Source organism: Mercenaria mercenaria, chromosome 3 (genome assembly GCF_021730395.1).
Source record: "Mercenaria mercenaria strain notata chromosome 3, MADL_Memer_1, whole genome shotgun sequence".
Classification (NCBI taxonomy): domain Eukaryota; kingdom Metazoa; phylum Mollusca; class Bivalvia; order Venerida; family Veneridae; genus Mercenaria; species Mercenaria mercenaria.
Window position 1 is genome coordinate 89,544,841 of NC_069363.1, and position 21,769 is coordinate 89,566,609.

Below are 21,769 nucleotides of genomic sequence, written 5' to 3' on the forward strand. Positions count from 1 at the left end.
TAGCTCACCTTGAGAAATTAGTTCTCGAGTGAGATTCATCAGTAAAATAAGGTAGAAAACTCTCGGAAGCGTATAAGAGCTGAAATAAGACTATTCTCGAAACACATCGTAATTAGTCTTTATAGCCATAAATCGGTTATATATGATATAAAAGAGTGTTTCCAATGCAAAATAATAATGAAATTTGAAAAATTTTGAATTTTGACCTTATTTTATGTACATGCGTCTATTTCAGCTGCGATTTCTGGGATTTAAAAGCCAATACTTTGTCTCCAGAATGTCAGAAAATGCACAAAATGCATCCTTCTGGGTCTTATTCATGACGGAATGAATGATATTTCAGAATCCCAGTGAAAAATTATGCAAAAAAGTGAAACTTTTACCAAAATATACAATAAAAGGTCCATAAGGCCAAAAATTAGCCCTGTAAAGGGGTAGGGGGTGGCTTCTATTAAATGTCTATATTTCTCCAAAATCTCGAAATTTCACAATGAAACTTGGCAATATGTTTGGTATTACATCTTTCTTGGAAATAGAGATGAAAATGGTGTGAAATTTGATAAGAAACATTTCTTATAGACATGATAATGGACTTTAACCTTTATCCTGCTAAATTTCTAAAATGGACTGGTCCATCATTCAAATTGGGCAGTACCACTTATTATACAAAGGGATGCTCTCAGTAAATTTACTGAATGAATAGCGAACAGTGCAGACCAATCAGTCTGCACGGAGGTGCAGGCTGATGTTGGTCTGCACTGGCCGCAAAGGGCAGAATCAATTGCCGCCAGCAGGCTAAAGGTTAATATAAATAGGAAACACGAAAACACATAGATATCTGAAAACACATAGATAACTGGAAACACATAGATATCTGAAAACACGAAAACACATAGATGATTGACAAAACCCATAGATATCTGAAAACTCATAGATATCTTAAAACACGAAAACACATAGATATGTGAAAACACATAGATAACTGAAAACACACAGATAACTGAAAACACATAGATATCTGAAAACACGAAAACGCATAGATAACTGAAGACACATAGATATCAAATAGATATCTGAAAACACGAAAACACATAGATATATGAAAACACATAGATACCTGAAAACACGAAAACACATAGATATATGAAAACACATAGATACCTGAAAACACGAAAACACATAGATATCTGAAAACACGACAACACATAGATATCTGAAAACACATAGATAGCTGAAAACACATAGATATCTGAAAACACCTAAACACATAGATAACTGACATAACCCATAGATATATGAAAACTCATAGATACCTGAAAATACGAAAACACATAGATATCCGAAAACACATAGATAACTGAAAACACATTAATAACTGAAAACACATAGATATCTGAAAACACGGAAACGCATAGATAACTGAAAACACATAGATATCAAATAGATATCTGAAAAAACGAAAACACATAGACAACTGAAAACACATAGACATCTGAAAACACATAAATAACTGAAAACTCATAGATATATGAAAACAATAAAATACATTGATAAATGACAAAACCCGTAGATATCTGAAAAAAACATAGATAACTGAAAACACATACATCACTGAAGACACATAGATAACTAAAAACATATAGATATTTGAAAACATGGAAACCCATAAATAACTGATGAAACATAGACAACTGAAAAGAAAGAAGACACTTGATATCTGAAAATTCATAGATATCTGAAAACACAAAACACTTAGGTATCTGAAAACAAATATATAACTGAAAACACATAGATATCTTAAAACAGGAAAATACATAGATGTCTGAAGACACATAGATAAATTAAAACACATAGATATCTGAAAACACGGAAACCCATACAAAGATAACTGAAGACACATAGATAACTGAAAAGTCATAGATACCTGAAAACACAAAACACATAGTAACTGAAACCACATAGATACATTAAAACACGAAAACACATAGATATCTGAAGACACATAGATATCTGAAGACACATAGATAAATGATAACACATAAATAACTGAAGACACATAGGTAACTGAAAGCACATAGATAAGTGAAGACACATAAATTTCTGAAAACATGAAAACACATAAATAACTGAAGACACATAGGTAACTGAAAGCACATAGATAACTGAAGACACATAGATATCTGAAAAAACATAGTTTACTGAAAAAGCAACAACAGATAACTGAAAGCATCTAGAAGACTGAAAACACATAGATATCTGAAAACAGGTAAATTACTGAAAACACATAGATAACTGAAAACAGCTAGGTGACTGAAAACGCATAGATATCTGAAAATATATAGATAAATAAAAACACATAGATAAACTGTAAACATCTGGGTGACTGAAAACACATAGATATCTGAAAACGCATAAATTTATATTTTCTTTCTGTTTTTCACAAATAAATTATGGCTTTGTGGTGAAATTTCTACACATGATTTATTTTTTCTTTCTTTATTTTTGGTTAACTTCAGTGCAATTATTTTATCTGAAGCTCAAATTACTGTATTACTTTAAGTATGAATCCGATTACATTTTTATACTTTCAGTATTAACAATCTTATGCAAAGGTAACGTGTATGTTGTGTCAAGTTAAATAAATGATGATATAAAGGAGTGCTTCCTTTATACCACAGTCACACATATGGCGCAAATAGCTACGTCGAGCTACGGATAGAAACGTAGTAACCCGTGTCGATCCGTACCTGGAGCCGTACGAATTGGTACGAATTGATACGGCTTACTACATTAAGGTACGTCTCAGGTACGTTTCAATACGGGTCGATACGGATTACTACGTTTTTATCCGTGGCTAGACGTAGCTTTCCGCAACGTATGTGTGACTGGGGTATTAAACATTTAGCGGTTAAACTTGAAATATTTGATGTCTAGATTGTTAATCAAATCGCAGTATTTCATATGATAATAGTTTAACAGATAAGGTATCCTCTAACAATTGAGAATTAATGTGTTTTCATAACAGGGAGTGGGATAATGTCAATGCAGTACATTTAGGACGTGATGGTATTTTATCTTAAAGCAATTAACAAAGAGCATCATTTTACAAACAAATTTTCCAGACTTTATCTATTAGTAAACGAAATTAATGCAATATCCCATAATGTTGCAGATAACATGAATCTATGCATATACATACGTTTGCGATGTTCAGATGGTCACATGCACCAAAATACATGAAATTACTCCCCCACGCATCGGTCGAATTTTCATATCTCTCATATCTTTGAAGTAACGGTAGTGGATACTCAACGCTGGTAAAGGAGCGTGCGGTGTGAAGTAACGGTAGTGGGTACTCAACGCTGGTAAAGGAGCGTAACATGAAATGAAACGGAAATAATACCGAAATTTAAAGATAATGTATCTATGGTCGGCAAAAATGTCTTTATTATAATAATTTAATGCAAAAGTTATGATGGCTCTTGACTTAGTCAAAAATATGCACAAAATGGTATAAATGTTCATGACGCGCATAAATCAAAAGAATTTGACCTAGGGTCATGAAACATCATAGGAATATTATTCAGCATCTGTGATTTTGTTCCAGATTTCAGGCAGTCTGAGCAGATTTAAGGCCCTTGATTGTCAAAAAATACATAAAGGGTATACAAGTTTATGTTTAAGTATGTTCCAAAGCAATGATTTCCTCACACATCTATAATCATGATCGTTTTTGAGCTAATGCTGATGCTAAACAAAAAAGCACGTTTGCATGGCCTTAACGATGAGAAAAATGCAACAGTGATTTTGAAATATTTCATTTTATAACGATCTTGTCAACATCTAATTTCATATTTGTAAAGAAAGGTATTAATAATAACTATGGTCTGTAAAACGTTTTTCATACAATTAATTCAAATATGTTATTATATATTATTAACGGGTTTGTAAAGTACTCTATCTGTTATATAATTATACACCTTTCAGTAAGACCTTTTGGTGTAGTAATTTGCGAAATATATCGACTGTGTTCTACTTTGTTTTTACATTTAATCATTTTTGAATTTTTTTTAAGTCTAGTGTTTTCCTAAGAATCATAAATAACAGAAAAAAAACAGTACAAAATGAATTTAACGAGCTCAAAAGATAGTGACTGTACGAAAAACTAACGTCACAACTTTGCAGTTGCAATACATAAGATGACCGTTTTAACTGTACGAATATATTTTTCTATTGCTTATACAATATCTTTCGTAAAGAATTTTCTTCCTGATCTTTCTGATATCACTTTTACTGAGATGTATTAAACGTCGTAAAGTCTTACTTGTAAACCTCTTTAAAGATATATTATGTCTAATATGACATTTTACATTATTTACAGTATTTAAAATCTCTTTCGGCTTCATGATTAATGATTATGCAATATTTCTATGCAAAATAAAGAGGTATATCAAGAATTTCTCGCCTCCTGCATACTATTGGCAAATAGTTAAAGTCGGTTGCCGCAATACTTGCAGAGTAGATGAAATTGCATTAATTCGGACGAATATTTACGCTGCCTCGGAAATATGACAGCCAATAAGAAATGTAACCAACGAAGTCAGACGCTTTATTTTGTTAAAAGTCATATACATGTACTAGTAGGTAATGTGACTGTTAAACTAAGTCTGCCTGTAGTCAAAATCTATCAAATGATGAGACATTGATGTGCAAAGAATACAGCAAAACGAAATATTCAACTAAGCTTCTAGGGTAAAACCTCTGATTATGATACCCGATTATTAATGCAAAACAGCGGTTTCGGAGCACTTTTAATTACATATTGGTATTTTCGTAGTTGAGATAACTAATCTGAAATGTGTCAGTTTATTTATGCGTATTTGTACACTAGAATAGGAGCTAGGAAAGACATATGTTTGATATGAAATGCTATTCATATTTAAGACTGTTAATCTAGGCCTATATTTAATAAGAAATAATAAGTTCCCAAACATGGTTTATCGTAGAATAACCCGAGTTTAGTGTTCTTATGCGTAAGAATATATCACGAAGGCCGTAGGCCTGAATGTATGGAAGCCCTGGAGGGACAATTGATTTCCGTACTTCCCACTTCTCACTTCTAACTTTTGCACTTCTCACTTCCTACTTCTTGACTTCCTACTTCTAACTTCCACACTTCTGACTTCTAACTTCCGCACTTCTGACTTCCAACTTCCTGACTTTCGACTTCTTATTTCCAACTTCCACACTTCTTACTTCCGACTTCTTGACTTCTTACTTCCTTCTTCTAACTTCCTGACTTCCGACTTCCAACTTCCGCACTTCTGACTTCCAACTTCCTGACTTCTTACTTCCGACTTCCTGACTTCTTACTTCCGACTTCCACACTTCTTACTTCTATCTTCCGCACTGCTGACTTCTAACTTCCTGACTTTCGACTTCTTATTTCCAGCTTCCACACTTCTTACTTCCGACTTCTTACTTCCCTCTTCTAACTTCTGCACTTCTAACTTCCTGACTTCCGACTTCCAACTTCCGCACTTCTGACTTCCAACTTTCCCCCTTTGGAAGTCGGAAGTAAGAAGTGTGAAAGTTGGAAGTCGGAAGTAAGAAGTCAGGAAGTTGGAAGTCAGAAGTGCGGAAGTTGGAAGTCGGCAGTAAGAAGTCAGGAAGTTGGAAGTCAGAAGTGAGGAAGTTGGAAGTCGGAAGTCAGGAAGTTAGAAGAAGGAAGTAAGAAGTCAAGAAGTCGGAAGTAAGAAGTGTGGAAGTTGGAAATCAGAAGTCGAAAGTCAGGAAGTTGGAAGTCAGAAGTGCGGAAGTTAGAAGTCAGAAGTGTGGAAGTTAGAAGTAAGAAGTAGGAAGTCAAGAAGTTGGAAGTGAGAAGTGCAAAAGTTAGAAGTGAGAAGTGGGAAGTACGGAAATCAATTGTCCCTCCAGGGCTTCCATATGAATGATATATTGTTTCGCATAAGAACGAAAAACTCGGGTTATTCTACGATAAATCACACTTGGGAACTTGTTATTTCGATTCTAACACGACATACTATTATCAACAGTGTTAGAAAGAATGGTACCTACTTTTTACGATCGTGCTACGCATCTGGATCGGATGACGTCATTGCACGCGAGTGGTTTAATGCAGAATAACACGAGATAGATTTTACTCTACATGTATGTAGGTTATTTGCTTGTCGTGTTAGAATATATCATCAAGATATTTTTTGATGAACAAAATTGATATCAATTGTGGCTTAACAGTGAAACTAAATACGCAGAAACGAAACAAGTGTTAGAGGTTATGTAATGCTATCAGCGATAGGCCTAAATGAACACGCGCATTATTAATAACGGATATTATGGAAGCGTCCTGGTGCCAGCAGAGAGATTTAAATTTGTCTTACGTACGACTTACTAACTCCTACGTAGGAATTAGTATCTCCTACGTAGGACATAGTATCTCCTACGTAGGACCAAAGAAGTATAAAATACACAGAATGGCAACTGGCTGTAATCTGGCGTGAGCTCGTGTCAGAGCGTGATTCGGCGTTATCTTACTAGAAACAAACATCGGCGAGAATGGAGTTACAATTTGTACCTTTAAAACTGCATTTAAAACAAATGTTAGCTTCTAAAACAAAATTAGTTTAATGTGAAATGGTCTGAAGACACGAAGTACACGTTTTTTTTTGCCATCGAAAGAAGCGTGGTCATACGGTGATAATTATTTTACCGATGAATAATTGCTTTCGCATACAAAATGGCGCGTGGAGAAAGCGCCACTTCCGGTAAACGAGATCTCGTTTTTTTGTCACGGGAGGTTGGCGAGATTTGCTCTATATGCCTTTCAAGTTGCCAATCTATTTATTTTTATAGCTCTTTGGTAGGACTTAGTATCTCCTACGTAGTACTTAAGGTGGTTCGCGGGGTTCCTACGAAAATTTCGAAGTATGAGATATAAGACTGATATTAGGTCCGTATGTACTAACATCTCCTGTCTTTCATTTGGAAAAAAAAGAAAATCGTTCCGAGTCAACATTTCCTTTGAAGAGCGCCACCTGGCGGCATATGTATTTTTCAAGGGAAATCACCGTTTTACTGTAATAATCTCATTAAAATCAATGTTATTACATTTTTTTCAAACTCAGGAATATAGCTAAATTCAATGTTATTGTTTACATTTTGCGTTTTGTAAATTATTTCATTTGGAAAATGCTTAGATAAAGAGATGCCCGTAGTAGGGGTGGGGAAAAATGGCGAAAATATTCAATGTATTTTATGGCCGTTTAGCCGAAATAAAATAAAACGGAACGGTCAAAGTTCTTGATTTTTAAATATATTCTCCTTTAATCATTTCTGAACAAGAAAATAAAATAAAAATAGGGGGTCTTCACCGCAGATTTTTTTGCAAATTTACTTTTTATTTGTTTTGGTAATGTAAATTTTGTGACGTTGATACACAATGACGGCGTTAACGTCGTCATTATGTCTTTCATTGATATAAACAGGACCTTCAGAGTTCACAAAAATCTTTAGAATCTTTTTTATTTGAATATATTCACATGATGTACATTGTTGCGTATTTTGCAGTCAATATCTATCTATTATCTAGTAATATACATCAGAGTCAGTTAAAGCTACTTGTTCACAGTTTCGGTGAAATTTTTCAACATGTTCATGTTCACCAAGTTTGGCACAAAATGTGAATATGTCGCGCTAAGACATGTACTATAACTACTAATTATGGTATAAGCGGTTGAATTTTTTATGGAAATGTTTAATCTTGCATAACTCGCGTATCTGGCTCCGTATTTAAGGGTTAGTAAAGTGTTGGGGGGACGGGGGTGGAGGTGTAGAAAAAATCTTATCAGTTTATCTGCTATGAATTAAAACGGAGCTGTCAAAATTCTTTATTTTCAAACATAGGTTTCTTTAATTATTTTGAAGAAAAAAATAAAAAAAAGAGTGATTTGTAAATTTACATTGAGCCGCGCCATGTGAAAACCAACATAGTGGCTTTGCGAACAGCATGGATCCAGACAAGCCTCCATGTTGTTCGCTTTCAAAGCCTATTGCAATTAGAGAAACTGTTAGCGAACAGCATGGATCCTGACCAGACTGCGCGGATGCAAAACCATTATGTTGGTTTTCTCAATTTTACTCATTTTACCTTTTGTATGAAATGTTTAAGTGCGAAACTGAACGACATTCCTTATTGTTTTTCAATATTTCAAGTGACTAGCTAACAACGAAGATACAAGATACGTAATGTGGTGAAACTGTTTTCCAGACAAAAATGAAATACATTTTTAACGAAAAAGAACATTTTGAAGGGTGGCTAAAACATCAATATGTTTCTTTTTTGTTATGATATGTATCTTTATTTAGAGGTTTTGATTTTCATTATAATTCTAATTGTGTATTATATTTATTGCTTTTTAAACCTATATTTAATATTTTCAATAAATAAAATCATGGAATCTTAAGCAGATGATGGATAAATGAGATAATGCCTCTTACGGTAAAAATGTACTTCAGTCTGTGAACTTGAAACCGTTACTTGAATAAAGCTCATTTTGGTGCCGCTTAGTGCATTAGATTTATAACGTCAACGTGAATGCACAATGCAAACCGTATTAACTTAAGGGAAAACTTGCTTCGAAATGACAGAACAAAAATAAAACTCTAACTCATTTCGCTTCAAAACATTCAGAAAATAGTATAAAACATACAGTCGACGAAGCCGATATTTTAGGATGGAAAGATGGAAGAAGGGTGGTTTAACTGAGGCTGCTCTTGCGAAAGGTTTAGAGGCATGCGTTCATTGTTCAGACCCACTGTTTCTTTCAGATATTTTCAAGGGAACGCACTTTCGACATGGTTCACTGTTGTACATACAAAAGTTTCGATTTTGCATTTTGACGCAGATGCGAATAAATTCGGATATTTCAGGACTGCAACTCACTGCAGACCTAAAACGCCTGTATAAATTACAGACCCCGGTATATACCGGATTCAAGCAATTTGAATGAAAATTATCTTTAATGTATATATTTTGTGACCATTGTAATACATACCCTAACCTTTTGTCAGTATATTATACATATGATACACTAAATGCATGCTGTCGTACAATAATTTGCGTATTTTTGCCGTGCGCTCCGACTGATAATCTGTTCAGGACATGCGCAGAAGACCGCTCCAGCTATGACAGACTGCAATGAGCAACATCGCATAAAGAATGTCCGTGACATTGAGCGCAAAGTGAACAGAAGTTACGGTATGCAAGCATCAAAAGGGGATTTTACATTTATGCGTTTTGAAGCGCCTTGTCAGATTTTTCTGTTAATTTTATTTTCACAGTTTTGCATATCATGGATCACAAATGTATCATAATTAAAATGATTATAGACTCTGTTCTTGCAGACAGCTAGTCTAATAGAATTTGAGACAGGCTGAAATTTTAATACCCTGACAGAAACGGCAAGGGTGTCCGTGGTCATCATTTTTAAATGATATTTTACATAATAATATAAACAAAATAATTAGCGTCTTTAAGGAAATTGTTGAACTTACATAGAAGTATATTTCTAGATGATATACTTAGATTGTAAATTACTTAAAACTGTAAATAATGTGAATCTATTTAGTAAAAATAATTCATTTTTGTGTACTTTCATCATCCTGTATATACAAAAATGTATCTTTAAAGGACATAATGAACAAAACGTTTGTGTGACGTAAACACCATAAATGACGTATCAACGTCACAATATTTACATTACCAAAACAAATAAAAAGTAAATTTACAAAAAATCTGCCGTGAAGACCCCCTATTTTTATTTTATTTTCTTGTTCAGAAATGATGAAAGAAGAATATATTTGAAAATCAAGAATTTTGACCGTTCCGTTTTATTTTATTTCGGCTAAACGGCCATGAAATACATTGAATATTTTCGCCATTTTCCCCCACCCCTACTACGGATATCTCTTTATTTAAGCATTTGCGACATGTAAACAGTAACATTGAATCTAGCTATATCCCTGAGTTTGAAAAAATGTAATAACATAAATTTTAATGCGATTATTACAGAAAAACGGCGTTTTCGTAGGAACCCCGCGAACCACCTTAATATCTCCTACGTAGGACATAGTATCTCCTACGTAGGACTTAGTATCTCCTACGTAGGACATAGTATCTCCTAAGTAGGAGATATTAAGTACTACGTAGGAGTTAGTATCTCCTACGTAGGACTTAGTATCTCCTACGTAGGACATAGTATCTCCTACGTAGTACTTAATATCTCCTACGTAGGACTTAGTATCTCCTACGTAGGAGTTAGTATCTCCTACGTAGGACATAGTATCTCCTACGTAGGACTTAGTAACTCTTACGTAAGGGTTCCTATTTTGCGGCGCTGCAACGTTATGTGGTCCTACTTGAGTTTCCGGTACATGTGTTAATTGAACTTTGCTAGTTGACTTTTTAATTGTGTGCTGATAAAAGGCATTTACTGCACTATTTAATTTATTTTCTAAACTATTTATATTCTTGTATTTTATGTGTTGTCTCGAGAAGGGGCTTACATAAATAACTTTTCATTGAATTCAGTGAAATGTTTCTAACCAATGACACAGATTGAATTTATATAGACAAGATTGCATGACACGATTATCAATGTTCTATAAGATTTAGTAAGTTTCAACTAGTCAATTATTCTTTTATCTAGTCCCTCTGATCAAACAAAATTATAAAGGTTATTTCGCATGAAATTAGCTCTTATATTAAAAAAATAGCCTCTACTGTGAAGAGCGATAAAGGGGAATAAATCATGTTTACCAAGTTACTCGTCCTTAATTTCTTCTATCTAGGCATAAACTTAACAAAACAAAGGATAACCAGATTTAATGACTGAAACCTACAAATTCGCCGTGATATTCGGTAATTAAAAGATTGTACTGTCAAAAAATGCTTCACTTCATTTAAATACTATTCTATTCTTCCTCTTTTCACAACATATACAATATATAGAAGATACACACACCATGTTAAAGAAAGCAAAACCGTCGGACACAAGTTGATTTGACATTAGTTTTTCGGAACACTATTATTGAGTGTATTCTCGGAAATAGATCACAAAATTCAGTAGGAAAAAATATATAAAAATGAGCTAAATATAGTACTGTAATTAAGAGAAAATATACAGTAATTAAGACTCTTACGGTCAGGGAAAGTCGGTGAATTTTGTAATTAGTCAGGGAAATTTGGACTTTGGGCAAAAGTCAGGGAAAAGTCAGGGAAATTTGGAGTTGGAGGTCGAAGGTTTAGGAATCAGTTTTAGCATTAACTAAAAAGATAACATTAGCTTAAAAGATCAAGCAGTGTATTAAAGCTACCTCTTTATACGTGACAATATCCGTTTAAGGCTTCGTAAAGAAACTTTAAACCCATTTATTTTTTCAAGACAAAGTAATATTTCTCAATATTTCATACCAGATGCAAAATATGTTTTTATAAAGTCATCTATGCCGTGTAGTTTTAAATTACACACATTTCCTTACAAAATAATAGTACTCACAAGGATATTGTTCCACTGCGCATGCTTGAGAGTCTTTTAGCCAGTGACATACGTACGAGTTACTAACTCCTACGTAGGAGATACTATGTCCTACGTAGGAGATACTAAGTCCTACGTAGGAGATAATATGTCCTACGTAGGAGATACTAAGTCCTACGTAGGAGATACAAACTCCTACGTAGGAGATACTAAGTCCTACGTAGGAGATACTTTGTCCTACGTAGGAGATATTAAGTACTACGTAGTACTTAATATCTCCTACGTAGGAGATACTATGTCCTACGTAGAAGATATTAAGTGCTACGTAGGAGATACTAAGTCCTACGTAGGAGAAACTATGTCCTACGTAGGAGATACTAAGTCCTACCAGGAAGGTCTAATACGTATCAGTTGTTCCAGGTCCGACGTAGGAGATACTAAGTACTACGTAGGAGATACTAAGTCCTACGTAGGAGATATTAAGTACTACGTAGGAGATACTAAGTCCTACGTAGGAGATACTAAGTTCTACGTAGGAGAAACTATGTCCTACGTAGGAGATATTAAGTACTACGTAGGAGATACTATGTCCTACGTAGGAGATACTATGTCCTACGTAGGAGATACTAAGTCCTACGTAGGAGATACTAACTCCTACGTAGGAGATAGTAACTCGTACGTAAGACAAATTTAAATCTCTCTGCTGGCACCATGACTCTTCCATAGGATATTGTATTAACCTTTAATGTGTTTCCCATTCTCTGCGCAGTTCAATACTACATGTTTTGTCGACTGTGATATCTGATAAAGAATCGATTTCGTCTGATTCAATTTACCTTGGCGTGGACAATTCATAATTTATTATAAAAGTTAATCAGGCATTTTCGAAATGAATATGCTTGAAATTCTCAGTCGTTATTTAACACTCTTTGTATTTATTTCCTAATCTATGAAAAATTGTATTTTAGGCTACAAAATAATTCAGTATCTACTAGTAAAGGGAACAAGTTTAACCAATGAAGAATATCAAAGTTCTTTGAAATTCCGTGAAAGAAATCTTAACTATATTTCAAATTGACTTTTAATTGTGACTAATATTCTTGACTTTATAGAGCCGACGCACATGATCACGGTTTAATGAACTTTAAAGATTGACTTAAAAGGCGCGTAATTAACGTGAACATTTAAATTTGGATGAAAATGAAAACACCACATTTGCTAACGAAAACTTACTTGCACGCGTACAAGTATCTATTTTACGTTTAAATAAACATCTAGAATTAAATTGTTTTGTTTGATATCAGCTGATAACCTACTTGCAACATGAACGTGCCGGTAAAACATGAAATAATTTAAAGACATCTAGTTTATTGATATTATCAGTGACACAGATGTGTGTAACAGGATATATATTTTTTAAACAAATATTTCCATACCGAAACTTGCCTTGACATGGTACTTAATAAATAACTCTTGTGGTCTCATTTTAATTTTCAGCTGGGGTTACAACGAGATATACCGGAGAATAAAAAAGGTAAGTTGTTTTATTTCTTGAAAAGAATTAACTTTAAATTCTTAAAATGATTTAAAAAGTACTTATAAAGGATGTAAATATATTACTTCAATTATTTCTCTCTCTCACTTTTTATAGATGTTATGAAATACCGCAAGCGATATTACTCTTTGCATTTTAATTTGCGAATTTGATATTTCTTACGTTTCTTATCATTTAAAAAAAAAAAAAAGATATATAAATGTTATTTCTGTTTCATTTTCTATCATTAGTTTACTGTGAATGTATTTTGTGGTATATAAAATGCAGTGACATAAATAATAAAATTATCATATAAATGATACAAATTTGTTATTAAGGAGGTAGGTTACCTTCATATTTGTATGTGCGCATGTCCAACCGGAAGCTAACGTGACGATTTACGACGACGTTTACGACAAACTAAATGTGTTTGTATATTCATTCTTCTGAAAACAAATCATGAACTTGTCTTCGATCTGATGCTTTATGGTATAATAATGCAGAAATAATGAATAAATTGCCGCAGAAACGCTTCAAAACAATTTTGCCTTAAAGTGACGTCATTGACGTCATGATGTTACGTGTCAGTTACCGCGCAGAATTAATAACTTTTATCTTGAAAGTACGTAATTCTGTACATTTTCTTTATTTTAACTATTTTCAAATAACCATTATTTGCTGAAATATTTTATAAGTCTTTTGCTCTGAATAATAATCAATATTTTGCTTCTTTTATGTAGTTATATTGAAATGTTATGCGGAATGTAAGAATATGGATGATGGCAACCAATGTTATTTGGAATATAGTTGGGTGAAAGATTGCTTGTTACGGCCATTTTCAAATAAAATGTCTAGTAGTTTGATTTGTAATACCTATTTTTCAGGTTCCGTTGATAATTTGTTACTTATATACTAAAACTAAGAACTAAAATTGTTCAAATTTCAGTAGAAAATTGTGGTTTCTTGAATTGAATTGATGTTACCATGGAAACGAAGCCCGTGACCTATGTATCTAAATGTAAAATTCAAAAGCGTTGACACTGGTCTATTTAAGAAACACAGCTTCGGCTTTTTATTTTCATTTCAACAATATCCATGAGAATAATAGCAGCATGCTGAACGATTTTTCCATGAAAAATGGCAGACGAGGGGTACTGCTGTACGTATTCCAAGCTGTGAAATTTGTTTGAATAAATGCAAATAACACGAAAATGTAACCTACGTTAGAAATAATATGTTTTAAAGCTACATCAACTAGAAAGATAATCTTATTCAATACTTTTCTAAAGAATTTACGACAAACAGCAAGACATAAGCTATTTTAAACATCTCTGTTGCCATGGTTACTTTAAAATTTAAGAAAAATAGGGTACCATGTAAAGTGCTTGGTATTTTGCTAATACTATTACCAAAATATTTTATGTTGGTCATTAACAGAATGGCACTGAAGCCGTCGAAAACCCCTATTTTTATACATAGTTGTTTAAAAATGAGAGAAAATGCGTTACCATGGAAATACTAGCCCCGCGACATATACATTTTAAGCTTATATTAGAAAGATAACGTGCATACCAGTAAAATTATCAATTATGCAGACTTCTACGGATATCAATGAAACTAACTTACACTGAAAAGTGTTAAATATCCATATTTTCCTTCTTCTTTCAATATGAAATACCTTTGGAGGGTCATGTTCTTCAAACCTGGATGAAAATTGAACTTGAAGGGACAGAGACAAACGAAACTGAGATTGTAGCAGTTAAAACTTCATATTACACGAAATACAATAACATGCTGCGGTTCAACTAATTTGAATTTACCCTTGTAACCAGGTAACCTACCTCCTTAAGCCTGAGTCAAATTGGAAATATGGTCGTTAAAGAACCTTTAAACGCGACGACATACATGAATTTGACGTCATAAATGACGTCACACACCCGATATGAAATTTGAACGTCAATATGGAAAAATATTGACGTCTCAGGTTCCATTTAAACTTAACAGAGTTTTTAAATGTGTATGTAATAATGTATCAATGTGAACTATATGTATATAAGTCTGTTACAATCTAAATATTCGATCTCTGTCTTACACATATCTTTACGACATAGATTCTACTGAATCATTGCACAAATGTATTGCAACTGAAAAATTAAGGAGAGAGTTTCAAATAAGCTTTCAGCTTCCTACTCAATCCTGTATGCCTTTTTGATATATGTACATCTTGTAAATTAATGAATTGTGATTGATAAAATATTGCTTAAACTGAAAAATATGAAATAAGCAAAATAAATATGAAATATATTTTCAGCAAAAATTGAGAATAAAACATACTCCGCACCACAGGCCCATTTCACGAAGCCTAGTTAGGACAAAAAGAAAACTTAGGAGTGAGGTATTTCACCAACATCCGTTAAGTGCAGATTCATTTAAATTATTCGGCTATTCTTAGAATCTGAACCGAATAAAAATAAGGTAGATTTCTCCTTAAATTGTTTTAACGACACTTTTTAAAGAATACAAGTTATATCATATGAAATATACGTATTATAAAAGTCCATATTTAAGAGAAACCTTAGGATGTAAATCACAAACTTTGTGCACTTTAAGACAACCTTCCCATCTAGGCTTCTACAACAAACATTGTATTATAGAAATATTACATCACTTTTCTCGTGAAAATCGATTATTTCGTGACCGGGGCACATGTTATGAATTAACTGATATTAGGTTTCTTTCATGTCAGAAAGGATTGTCCTGCGGTTTTGCTAATGCTGACAAAATGAGATGACTCATGTGCTGTAATTTATGAATGCATGCGTATTTTCATATGCTAAGTATGGTAAAATTGTGCTTTAGGAACATTCGTTTTACTTTATTTCTTCTTTTAATTGAATAATAAGGCATTCAAGAAAATGAATCTATCACTAGTTGAAGGTGCGGATGGACATTTTTGGCTGTCGGGTAACTATTGTGCGGTTACTCGACAGAGTCTCGATATTTCCATCCGCACCTTCAACCAGTGAAAGATCCCTATGGTTGAATTCGATAGATTATGTTTATAAGATAGGTTTATATGGTTCGGTCTTTAAAGTAAGTAATTTTGATATCTTATTAAAGTTATTTTTGTTTATGAAAGAAAATAAAATGACATAAATGGTTAACTGCAGATTGGAGAAAAATAAAGCACTCTACCGTCGAGTGCATTATTTTTCATGAAGTCTTTTTTAGCCATAATTTCAAATGGTTTCTCCAGTACATGATATACGACTTACCATTTCATCCAAGTGAGCGACCAGTTTTCAGACATAGGTGTGAGTCCCGTGTGACTGCCCGTTTTTTGTCGTTTGAGGCCCCAATGGGTAACCCCGTTTAATCTCCCCGTCACATGGTTAGACATGGGTCGGGGAACCATCCCATGCTAACCTTACAAATACACACATACAAATGAGTTAAATGTGAATAATAAAACATAGGAAAGACAGATTCCGCAATGACAATGTTCAGAGAAGATCATTATGTAATATTGTTTATGGTCTGAGGCCTCAACATAGAACATAAAATATACTATTAATATATATAAAAGAAAAAACAGCCATATTCACCTACAGAAACGCAGTTCATTATATTGGTATTTATATGATTATATTTATATACAACTACATTGTATTCACAAATTACCTTTTGTATAAGTGACCAGTGAGCTTTATTTTTCCCCAGCTTTATCTTTTTCGCTATTAATTGAAGAGGAAACTTTAAGCTGCGACTATCTCAATCAGTGATATTTTTCTTGAATTCAGTTAAAAGCGTCAGTAAAATTAATATTTTAATAACAATACCAGTATCTCAATATTTTGGCAATTTAGCCTTATAATTTATACAGTTTTTCAAGTTAAACTTTCAAGTTTCAATTTTCACATGAAGATATCATCACAAACTACCTTATTTTCTATTTGTTACTCAGGTTATAAGGAAGGTAACCTGATTAATTGCCAAATTCACAGTGTTTGATATTTAAGGTCTTATTTTTACGCTTTACTTTCATGACATAACCTTTATGAAATTTAACACATACTAATGTGAATTTTACTACGCATCAGAAGTTAAACTTAACGTTGAAGTATGAATCATTATAAGAGCCGCGCCATGAGAAAACCAACCAGCTTTGCCACCAGCATGGATCCAGACCAGCCTGCGGATCCGCGCAGTCTGGTCAGGATCCATGCGGTTCGCTTTCAAAGCCTATTGCAATTAGAGAAACCGTTCGCGAACAGCATGGATCCTGACCAGACTGGTCGCATAGCCATTATGTTGGTTTTCTCATGGCGCGGCTCTTAACATTTTAAGGTAGTGGACCCGTCATGACAATCGGTAATTTCCGTCCATTTACGTATTCTCCGTAAACCAGTTCGGCATTTTCCGGTTGCTAGCTCACCGCTATTGTGGTCAGTGATCGTCCGTCGCCGGTCAACATTTTCTTTTAAACCGCATCGCCTCCTTAAATACCAGACCAATTTTGATGAAACTTCTCAGGGATGTTTCTTTGATAGTCGTCTTTCACATTTGTTCAAAGAATTGATTCCGTACAAAAATGTGGTGGCCATGGTAACCGAAAGGAAAAACTTTAAAAATCTTCTCGTCCAAAACCACAGGTCCTAGGGCTTTGATATCTGGTATGTAGCATCATCAAGTGGTCCTCTACCAAGATTAATCAAATTATCTCGCTATGGTCAAATATGGCCCCGACCTGGGTGTCACATGGTTTATATAGACTTATATAGGGAAAAGCTTTGATTTTCTTTTTGTCCAAAACCACATGGCCTAGGGCTTTGATATTTGGTGTGTAGCATCATCTAGTGGTCCTCTATCAAGATTGTTCAAACTATCTCCTAGGGTCAAATATGGACCGCCCTTAGGTCACATGGTTAATATAAACTTATATACGGGAAACTTTAAAAATCTTCTTTTACAAAACCACCTGACCTAGGGCTTTGATATTCAGTATGTAGCATCGTATAGTAGTCCTTTACCAAGTTTGTTCAAATAATCCCTTTGGGTAAAATTAGGCCCGGCCCCGCGTGGTCACATGAATTATATACACTTCTGTGGGGGAAAACTTTGAAAATCTTCTTGTACAAAACCACAGGGCCTAGGGCTTTCATATTTGGTATAGGTCCTTTATCAGCATTGTTCAAATTATCCCCGTGGGGTTAAAAATGGCCCCGCTCCGGGAGCATTTGGTTTAAATAGACTCGCATAGGGAAAAAGCTTTTAAAAAGTATTGCCTTAAACCATGGGGCCCTGGGCTTAGATATTTAGTATGTGGCATGCTCTAGTGGTTCTCTACCAAGAGTTTTCAAATCATGACCCTTGGGTCAATATATGCCACGAATGGGGGTCCCTTCTTTTACATTAACTTATATAGGATATTTTAAAAAAGTCTACTTGTCCAGAAAAATAAGTCCCAGACCTTAGATATTTAGTATTTAGTATTGTCTAGTTGTCAACTATCAAGTGTGTTCAAATTATGACCCCGGGGTCAAAATTGACTGCGCCACGGGATACATTGTCTTATGTAGGAAACAAACATTTAATATTTTTTTACTGAAACCATAAGGTCAAGAGCTTAGATAGTTGGTTTGCAGCATGCTCTACCAAGACTGTTCAGTAAAGGCCACGCCTGGATGGTCCCTTGTTTTACATATACTTGTTTGTTTTTTGAAGGAATGGCAAAGGAATTTAGATCACAAGTATAATGTTTGATACATATTTCAATGCTCAAATTGAATAGTTTTAATTGTGACCTACTGACCTACTTTCTCGTTTTAGGAGTTACTGCATAGAAATTTTGACAACTTGTATAATTTTTGATATATATTTCAATACTCATCTTTAATATTCTTAACCCTGACCTTAACTACTGACTTGGTTCTGAAGCTACAGCAAGGAGATTTGGACCATCTGTATAATTTCTAATGAAGATTTCAATACTAATCTTGAATAGTCTTAATCGTGACCTACTGACCTACTTTCCTGTTTTTGAAGTTACAGCATAGAGATTGTGACCACATGTATTATGTTTGATACAGATTTCAATACTTATCTTGAATAGTCTAAATCATGACTACTTATTGGCCTACTTTCTTGTTTTCGAAGTTATTCTAAAAATTTGGATCACATGTATAATTTTTGATACAGATTTCAATCGTCATCTTGAATAGTCTTAATCTTGACATATTGACCTACTTTCATGTTTTTGAAGCTACAGCAAAGAGATTTGGACCACCTATATGATTTTAATACAGATTTCAGTAGTTATCTTGAATAATCTTTACCATGACCTACTCATCATTTTTGCTTTTGAAGCTTTAGCAAAAGAATTTGAGCCACATGTATAATTTTTCATACAGATTTCAATACTTTAGCTTGTTCCCTTTTAGGGTCCTCCAGAGCTGAAAATAGAAAAAAAATCCTTCGACAACTTCTTTTCATAAACTGCTCAATGGATCTTCATCAAACTTGGTGTATAGCATCATTATAAGGTCCTCTCTAAAATTGTTTAGCTTAAATTCTTTTAAAGTCTAATAGTCAATTTCAGGTGAGCGACTTATGCCACAATGGCCCTCTTGTTATGAAAAATGTTTCTATTATGGTCGGAGGATGCCGGAAATTGCACGGAAATTGTCGATTGTCATTACGGGTCCAATACCTTAATTGGAGTGGTCTTATCAAGAAATGTCATGACTTTGTTTCTATGCATATTTAACTTCATTAGCTATGCTAAAATACTACTTGTTATCTTTAGGCTATTTTTTCTTTTTTGATAAAATTTTAATTGTTATAGATCTGTTTTATCGATCGGAGTTTCCTAATTAAATGTCCACACAGACGAGTTTAAGTTATCCGTTGCGGCAGTAATCGGTCGTTGTCGGTATTGTCCGGAATTTTCATTCACGAATTTTATTTGATACCATCATTAATTGAAGAAATAAATGCGTATAGGAGATTTTTCATTGAATCTTGACGTTATTTGAAACTCTTTTATCATCTAAAGAGTCACGTCAAGTGTATCAGCAAAGAAACTGCATTTCCCAGTTTCAGTTTTTGCTATATTCATAACGCCTGATATATATAAATATGAATTATCAGTTATGGCGTCGGTAATGTCAATAGCTTCCGGTTCAATTTCTTTCTGACTTTTTATTATCATGACATTCTCTAGCTTCACTTAATGTTCCTGCTTTTCTTAAATATCTATGAAGTTTAATGATGTTAAATGTGGCTTTTGTAATATGATAATACGGAATGTTTCATCACAAGTTAATGTATAATTAATTCTTTTCACTGACTTGTGGCATCTCATACTTTAAACGTACGTTGTCAGTTTTTGCAATCTCGTCACGGTGTGAATCATGAAGCAGGAAGTAAATAAATGCCGAATACGCATGCTGAGCTGTCAAACTGTTCAATAATGGAAATTAGGCAGGTAAAACTAGTCATGTACAGTTTTATTCAATTTACTATCATTCTTTAAATACCTGTTGCAAAAAAAGCTGATAGAATTCGTCACCTCAACGCAACAAAGTCGTATCTTATTATAAATTTATATAGAGATACGACTTTGTTGCGTTCAGGTGACGAGATTGGTTTTCAAAGAAGCATCTGTACGTCTGCTTCTTTAATACGTTTTCGTAACAGATAATGTGACAGTCAATAAAGATGTGTACAGGATGTGCCCAAACATTTGTTATCTTCGTAGTATTTTGTTACGAAAATAGTCAGCTTTCCGCGTTTCTGTTGCAGACCAAAGTAAATGCATGGGGCAAATAATACTTAAGAAGTAAAATTTGAAATATAAGCTCCCCCGCCCACATGTTATTCAAATCCTATATTTCATATAAAAACAACTTCAGGTCGTCTTTACGTATCTTTATAGAACAACACTTTTTCTTACACCTATTTGTTCTGAAAATTCTTTCATAAATTAACGACAGAATGAAAAAAAATAAGGGGTTGAATAGTCCCTAGTGAAAGGCCAATTAGTTGTGTTTTGCTACTCTATATATGGCGCATATTTGCTCTGGTTTGCGCAGTAAACTCCTACTTCCGGTTTCGAACTGCAAAACTTGCCTTACATGAAAACCGTCTGATATCATGCAGGATATGTATATAAAAATTGAATAATAATAATTAAAGTACTCGTTCTACGCGAATTTGCTTAAAAATGGGAAAGTTAGGTTATATTTACCGTTGACTTCTTTCGACTACATCACGGTAGCATATTTACCACATTGATAGAAGAGCCTTTACCTGCAACACAAACCTCCAAAGATCGTTGCAGGTACACAGTACAATGCGCAAGCGGTAACAGCTGGAAGATCCAAAACATTAACTGTTATTGGCGATATTAATGCTCCAGGACATCAGACTACCATTTTTCATTCTTTAAGAGCAAGGATGGAGCCAGCATTGATGGAAGAGGCAACAGCAGGGGCCAAATAAACCATGTCAGAATCTGGTTAGTCCAACATGGAAATACAGGAAATGCATGAGGAATACTTAGAGGCACTTTACTAGCATGCAACAGTGGTAGTCCAGTATTAATATTATATGGTGGTCGTAAGAGTCATGTAAAATTTAGATAAGCAGGATTTTTGTGAGAGTAGCACAATGCTTTGTT

General features: G+C 33.9%; 1 protein-coding gene across 1 annotated transcript in view; it reads left to right on the plus strand.

Annotated features, from left to right (window-relative positions):
- Positions 1-12,886: 12,886 nt before the first annotated feature.
- LOC123524111 (uncharacterized) overlaps positions 12,887-21,769 on the plus strand; it is a 33,361-nt gene continuing 24,478 nt past the window's right edge. The window contains exon 1 of the mRNA XM_045302050.2: positions 12,887-13,089. The gene's annotated coding sequence lies outside the window, so the exon portion shown is untranslated. The remainder of the gene's footprint in view (positions 13,090-21,769) is intronic.